Below are 6,693 nucleotides of genomic sequence, written 5' to 3' on the forward strand. Positions count from 1 at the left end.
ATAAATGTTGCATTACGGCCACCTACTAGACTGGAGTATACGTCCCTTATACTTTGCTTGGATTGTTATTATTTTTAAATTAAAAAAATACTAATAAATCAACAAATACCCTACCATGTAACCGTACAGTCACTAAAAAACCTACCACCCAACTCCTCTATTTTAATATATCTAACCCTACCTCAGGCCAACAGCCTGAAAGACCCTGTAACGCTTTAGAGGTCAAATCTCATACACCCAAATACCTCTCTGCAGCTGCCACCACAACTTCAATTTTCTCCAACTTACGTTCCATTCCTGCTGTACAGATGATATCCATTACTATATCCAAGGGTCTTTGGCCTGGTTTGCTAACTACCTCTCTCAAAGAGTGCAGTGTATAAAGTCAGAACATCTGCTGTCTCAGCCACTGCCTTTCACCAAGGGAGTACCCCAAGGCTCGAGCCTAGGCCCCACGCTCTTCTCAATTTACATCAACATCATAGCTTAGGCAGTAGGAAGCTCTCTCATCCATTTATATGCAGATTAAACAGTCTTATACTCAGCTGGCCCCTCCAACAAACTTTCTCTGCCCTTAACCTTGTTCTTGTTCGAAAACAGAGATCATGTGGTTTAATAAGAGAATGCCCCTCTCCACACATGTGTGATTACTATCTGTGATGGTTTAGAGCTTGAGGTAGTCACCTCATAAAAGTACTTAGGAGTATGGCTAGACGGTACACTGTCCTTCTCTCAGTACATATCAAAGCTGCAGGCTAAATTTAAATCTAGACTTGATTTCCACTATCGTAATCGCTCCCCTCCACCCCAGCTGCCAAACTAACCCTGAGATGTAATTTATAGATCGGCAGGTAAGGGTGCTCTCAAGTGGCTAGATGTGTTTACTTTCCACCTGGCTACCCCTACTCCGGCCAACAGCTCAGCACCCCCTGCAGCAACTTGCCCAAGCCCCCCCCCCCCCCCCCCACACACACACTTCTCCTTCGCCCAAATCCAGACAGCTGATGTTTTGAAAAAGCTAAAAAATCTGGATCCCTACAAATCTGGACCCTCTTTCTAAAATTATCCGCCGAAATTGTTGCAACCCCTATTACTAGCCTGATCAACGTCTCTTTTGTATCGTCTGAGAACCCCAAAGATGGGAAAGCTGCTGCGGTCATCCTCCTCTTCAAAGAGGGAGACACTCTAGACCCAAACTGTTATAGATCTATATCCATCCTGCCCTGCCTTTCTAAAATCTTTGAAAGCCAAGTTAACAAATAGATCACCAACCATTTCGAATCCCACCGTACCTTCTCCACTATGCAATCTGGTTTCCAAGCTGGTCATGGGTGCACCTCAACCACGCTCAAGGTCCTAAACAATATCATCACCGCCATCGATAAAAGACAGTACTGTGCAGCCGTCTTCATCGACCTGGCCAAGGCTATCGACTCTGTCAATCACCGCATTCTTATCTGCAGACTCAATAGCCTTGGTTTCTCAAATGACTGCCTCGACTGGTTCACCAACTACTCTTCAGATAGAGTTCTGTGTGTCAAATCGGAGGGCCTGTTGTCCGGACCTCTGGCAGTCTCTATGGGGGGCCACAGGGTTCAATTCTCGGGCCGACTCTTTTCTCTGTATATATCAATGATGTCGCACTTGCTGCTGGCGATTCTCTGATCCACCTCTACGCAGACGACATCCTTCTGTATACATCTGGCCCTTCTTTGGACACTGTGCTAACAAACCTCCAAACTAGCTTCAATGCCATACAACACTCCTTCCTAGGCCTCCAACTGATTTTAAATGCTAGTAAAACTAAGTGCATGCTCTCAGCTGATTGCTGCCCGCACCCGCCCGCCCGACGAGCATCACTACTCTGGACCTTTCTGACTTAGAATATGTGGACAACTACAAATACTTAGGTGTCTGGTTAGACTGTAAACTCTCCTTCCAGACTCACATTAAGCATCTCCAATCCAAAATTAAATCTAGAATCGGATTCCTATTTTGCAACAAATCCTCCTTCACTCATGCTGCCAAACATACCCTCGTAAAACTGACTATCCTACCGATCCTTGACTTCGGCGATGTCATTTAGAAAATAGCCTCCAACACGCTACTCAGCAAACTGGATGCAGTCTATCAGATTGCCATCCATTTTGTCACCAAAGCCCGATATACTACCCACCACTGCGACCTGTATGCTCTCGTTGGCTGTATGCTCTCACTACATATCCGTCACCAAACCCACTGGCTCCAGGGCATCTATAAGTCTATGCTAGGTAAAGCCCAGCCTTATCTCAGCTCACTGGTCACCATAGCAACACCCATCCGTAGCACACACTCCAGCAGGTATATTGCACTGGTCATCCCCAAAGCCAACACTTCCTTTGGCCACCTTTCCTTCCAGTTCTCTGCTGCCAATGATTGGAACAAATTGCAAAAATCACTGAAGCTGGAGTCTTATATCTCCCTCTCTAACTTTAAGCATGAGCTGTCAGAGCAGCATACCGATCAGTGTATCTGTACACAGCCAATCTGTAAATAGCACACCCAACTACCTCATCCCCATATTGTTATTTATCCTCTTGCTCTTTTGCACCCCAGTATCTCTACTTGCACTACATCATCTGCACATCTATCACTCCAGTGTTAACGCTAAATTGTAATTATTTCGCCTCTTTGGCCTATTTATTGCCTTACCTCTAATCTTCTACATTTGCACACACTGTACATAGATTTTTCTATTGTGTTTTTGACTGTACGTTTGTTTATGTGTAACTCTGTGTTGTTGTTTTTGTCGCACTGCTTTGATTTATCTTGGCCAGGTTGCAGTTGTAAATGAGAACTTGTTCTCAACTGGCCTATCTGTTAAATAAAGGTTAAATAAAAATAAATAAAAATACTATTTGGCCATCAGATTTGCCTCCAATGTTCCTTATAGGACACATCACTGCACTGGTTATCTCTGTATACCCATTGCAAGACCCACTGGTTGATGCTTATTTATAAAACCCTCTTAGGCCTCACTCCCCCCTATCTGAGATATCTACTGCAGCCCTCATCCTCCACATACAACACCCGTTCTGCCAGTCACATTCTGTTAAAGGTACACAAAGCACACACATCCCTGGGTCACTCGTCTTTTCAGTTCGCTGCAGCTAGTGACTTGTACGAGCTGCAACAAACACTCAAATGGGACAGTTTCATCTCAATCTCTTTAGTCAAAGATTCAATCATGGACACTCTTACTGACAGTTGTGGCTGCTTTGCGTGATGTTTCGTTGTCTTCACCTTCTTACCATTTGTGCTGTTGCCTGTGCCCAATAATGTTTGTACCATGTTTTGTGCTGCTACCATGTTGTGCTGCTGCCATGTTGTGTTGCTACCATGTTGTTGTCATGTTGTGTTGCTACCATCCTGTGTTGTCATGGGTTTCTGCCTTGCTATGTTGCGTCTTAGGTCTCTCTTTATGTAGTGTTGTTTTGTCTCTCTTGTCATGATGTGTGTTTTGTCCTATTTTTTTTATCCCAGCCCCTGTCCCCGCACAAGGCCTTTTGTCATTTGGTAGGCCGTCATTGTAAATAAGAATTTGTTCTTAACTGACTTGCCTAGTTAAATAAAGGTTAAATAAAATAAATAAAAATAAACGCACTACTCTAACCCTGGAAACCTCAACCTGCCTCTCTCACACCGGACATTTCTGATCCCCAGCCCCATGAGCACCCCTACAATTAACACATACCACTACTTTCCCCAATGGTACACATTTCTTTGTCTGATGCCCTTCTGCACATGTATCACACCTAGGAACCTCCCTCCTACACACTGTTGCCACATGCCCACCAGCTTGACACCTGTAACAACATAATGTTTTTGGCACAAAAGCTCGTACATGATAACTTATATACCCTAACATCACTTTGTCAAGCAAAGACTCAACATCAAAACTCAAAAGAACAGACAACGACTCTTCTGTTTCACCACCACTGTTTCTCTGCGTCTTACCAAACGAGGGCATCACAAACACCAGGAATCTTCCCATTCAGTTGGTCAACTTTCACATTTTGTAAGGACCGACGCCGGACAGGAGAAGCAGGTACGAGGAGTCAGACATTTATTCAGGGACAGACAAGAAAACAAGACAGGAACCGCGTCGGAACACAGGTAACACGGACATGAGACAAATAATCCCGAAGCAGGGAACAGAGCTAGGAAACAGACAGATATAGGGAAGGAAATTACACAAGTAATGGAGTCCACGTGAGTCCAATGAGTGCTGATGCACGTGACGGGGAAAGGCAGGTGTGCGTACTGAAGGTGGCTTGAGTGCGTAATGTTGGGGAGTCTGGTGCCCTCGAGCGCCAGAGGGAGGAAGAGCGGGAGCAGGCGTGACAGTACCCCCCCCCCTCTAGGGCCGCCTACCGGCGCCCCACCTGGGCGAACCGGCCGAGACATAGGCGCTGGGCAAGCCGGCTGGGGGAGGGGGAGGAAGAGCGGGACCAGGCGTGACAGTGTACCCTCGGCCCAGATGTTTGTCCGCCGCTGTCAACATAACTGGAGAAGAGCAAGGGTGGCTATTCTCAAGACCAACTCCAGGTATCGTCGACAAGCGGACCGTCGCCGGACCCCAGCTTCTCGCTACCGCATTGGGCAGAGGGTATGGCTTTCAACTCAGGATCTGCCCCTTCGGGTAGAGTCCCGCAAGCGGTCTCCCCCGGTTCATTGGTCCTTTTCCCATCTCCAGAGTCCTAAGTTCCACTGCTGTCCATCTTGTGTTACCCCGTACCCTCCGTATTCACCCTACCTTCCATGTGTCTAGGATTAAGCCTGTGTCTCACTGTCCTTTGTCTTCTGTCTCCAGGCCCATCCCTCCCCCCGGGTTATCGGTGGCCAGCCAGCATATACGGTAAGACGCCTACTGAAGGTTCGACCACGGGCAGGGGTTTCCAGTACCTGGTTGACTGGGAGGTTTATGGCCCAGAGGAGAGGTGCTGGGTTCCTGCTAAAGACATCTTGGACCCGGCCCTCATCGTCAATTTCCACCGCCGACACCCCAGTCAGCCAGGTTTCACCTGTTCCTGTGATTGTCTCCACCCTCTCCAGGTGTCACTTATTTTCCCCAGTGTATTTATCTCTGTGTTTCCTGTCTCTCTGTGCCAATTCGTCTTGTATGTTTCCAAGTCAACCAGCATTTTTCCCGTTCTCCTGCTTTTTGCATTATCCTTTTTCTAGTCCTCCCGGTTTTGACCCTTGCCTGTTTCTGGACTTTGTACCCGGCTGCCTTGACCACGAGCCTGTCTGCCACTCTGTACCTCCTGGACTCTGATCTGGTTTTGACCTTTTTGCCTGTCCACGACCATTCTCTTGCCAAACCCTTTGGATTAATAAACATTGTTAGACTCCAACCATCTGCCTCCTGTGTCTGTATTTGGGTCTCGCCTTATGCCTTGATACACATTTACCCAGTGGTGGAAAAGTACCCAATTGTCATACCTGAGTAAAAGTAAAGATACCTTAGTAGAAAATGACTCAAGTAAAAGTGAAAATCACTCAGTAAAATCCTACTTGAGTAAAAGTCTAAAAGTATTTGGCTTTAAATATACTTAAGTATCAAAAGTAAATGTAATTGCTAAAATATAGTTAAGTATCAAAAGTAAAAGTATAAATAATTTCAAATTCCTTATATTAAGCAAACTAGACGGCACCATTGTCTTGTTTTTTTATTTACGGATAGCCAGGGGCACACTCCAACAGTCAGACATAATTTACAAAGGAAGCATGTGTTTAGTGAGTCAGTCAGATCAGAGGCAGTAGGGATGACCAGGGATGTTCTCTTGATAAGTGTGTGAATTAGACAATTTTCCTGTCCTGCTAATAAGCATTCAACATTTAAAGAGTAATTTTGGGAGGCAGGGAAAATGTATGGAGTAAAAAGTACATAATTTTCTTTAGGAATGTAGTGAAGTAAAAGTAAACGTTGTCAAAAATATAAATAGTAAAGTAAAGATACCCCCAAAAACGACTTAAGTAGTACTTTAAAGTATTTCTACTTAAGTACTTTACACCACTGCATTTACAGCTATCCCAGAAATCAGTCCTGTCAATGGCAGCCTTTTCTTGAGAGAAAACAATTCACATCTTTTGTCCCCATTCGTTTAACGCAGAGCACCTGCTCCCTCTGACCAGCAGAAACACAAACAATTATCACAAGACAACTATCACCTTCACCGATTCCACAGCATCCAACTGTTTTCACCCACCCTGAAACCACAAATGGATCAGCCTGAAGGCAAGGGTTCACTTTTCACAAAATTACCCTCCTACCGTCGCTGACTCATCTTTATCCTGACCCTCGGTGCAATCCTCAGGCTCCGAGAACTTCATCACACCTACCACCTCCAATACTTTGCCCTCACTCATTTCCAATTGTCCTCCTGTCTTCAATCCGGCATACAGCTCCTTCTGCTTACACTTTCTGCCATTCTTCTTTAACAGATCTCCCTTTTTTCAGCCATTTTAACCCGATTCAAGCTCCCCCTCATCTTCCCTCTCTCTCTTCGACCTCCTCTGCCTCTCTTTTTCCTTCCATTACTCCTCTGTATTCCAAGTATACGTCTCCATATGATATTGTACTTCTCCTGACATACATCTTGTTCTTGTCCTCTGAAGGGACGCCATTTTCATAAACGCAGATGTATCTTC

This window comes from Salvelinus fontinalis, chromosome 26 (genome assembly GCF_029448725.1).
Source record: "Salvelinus fontinalis isolate EN_2023a chromosome 26, ASM2944872v1, whole genome shotgun sequence".
In the NCBI taxonomy this organism is placed as follows: Eukaryota; Metazoa; Chordata; class Actinopteri; order Salmoniformes; family Salmonidae; genus Salvelinus; species Salvelinus fontinalis.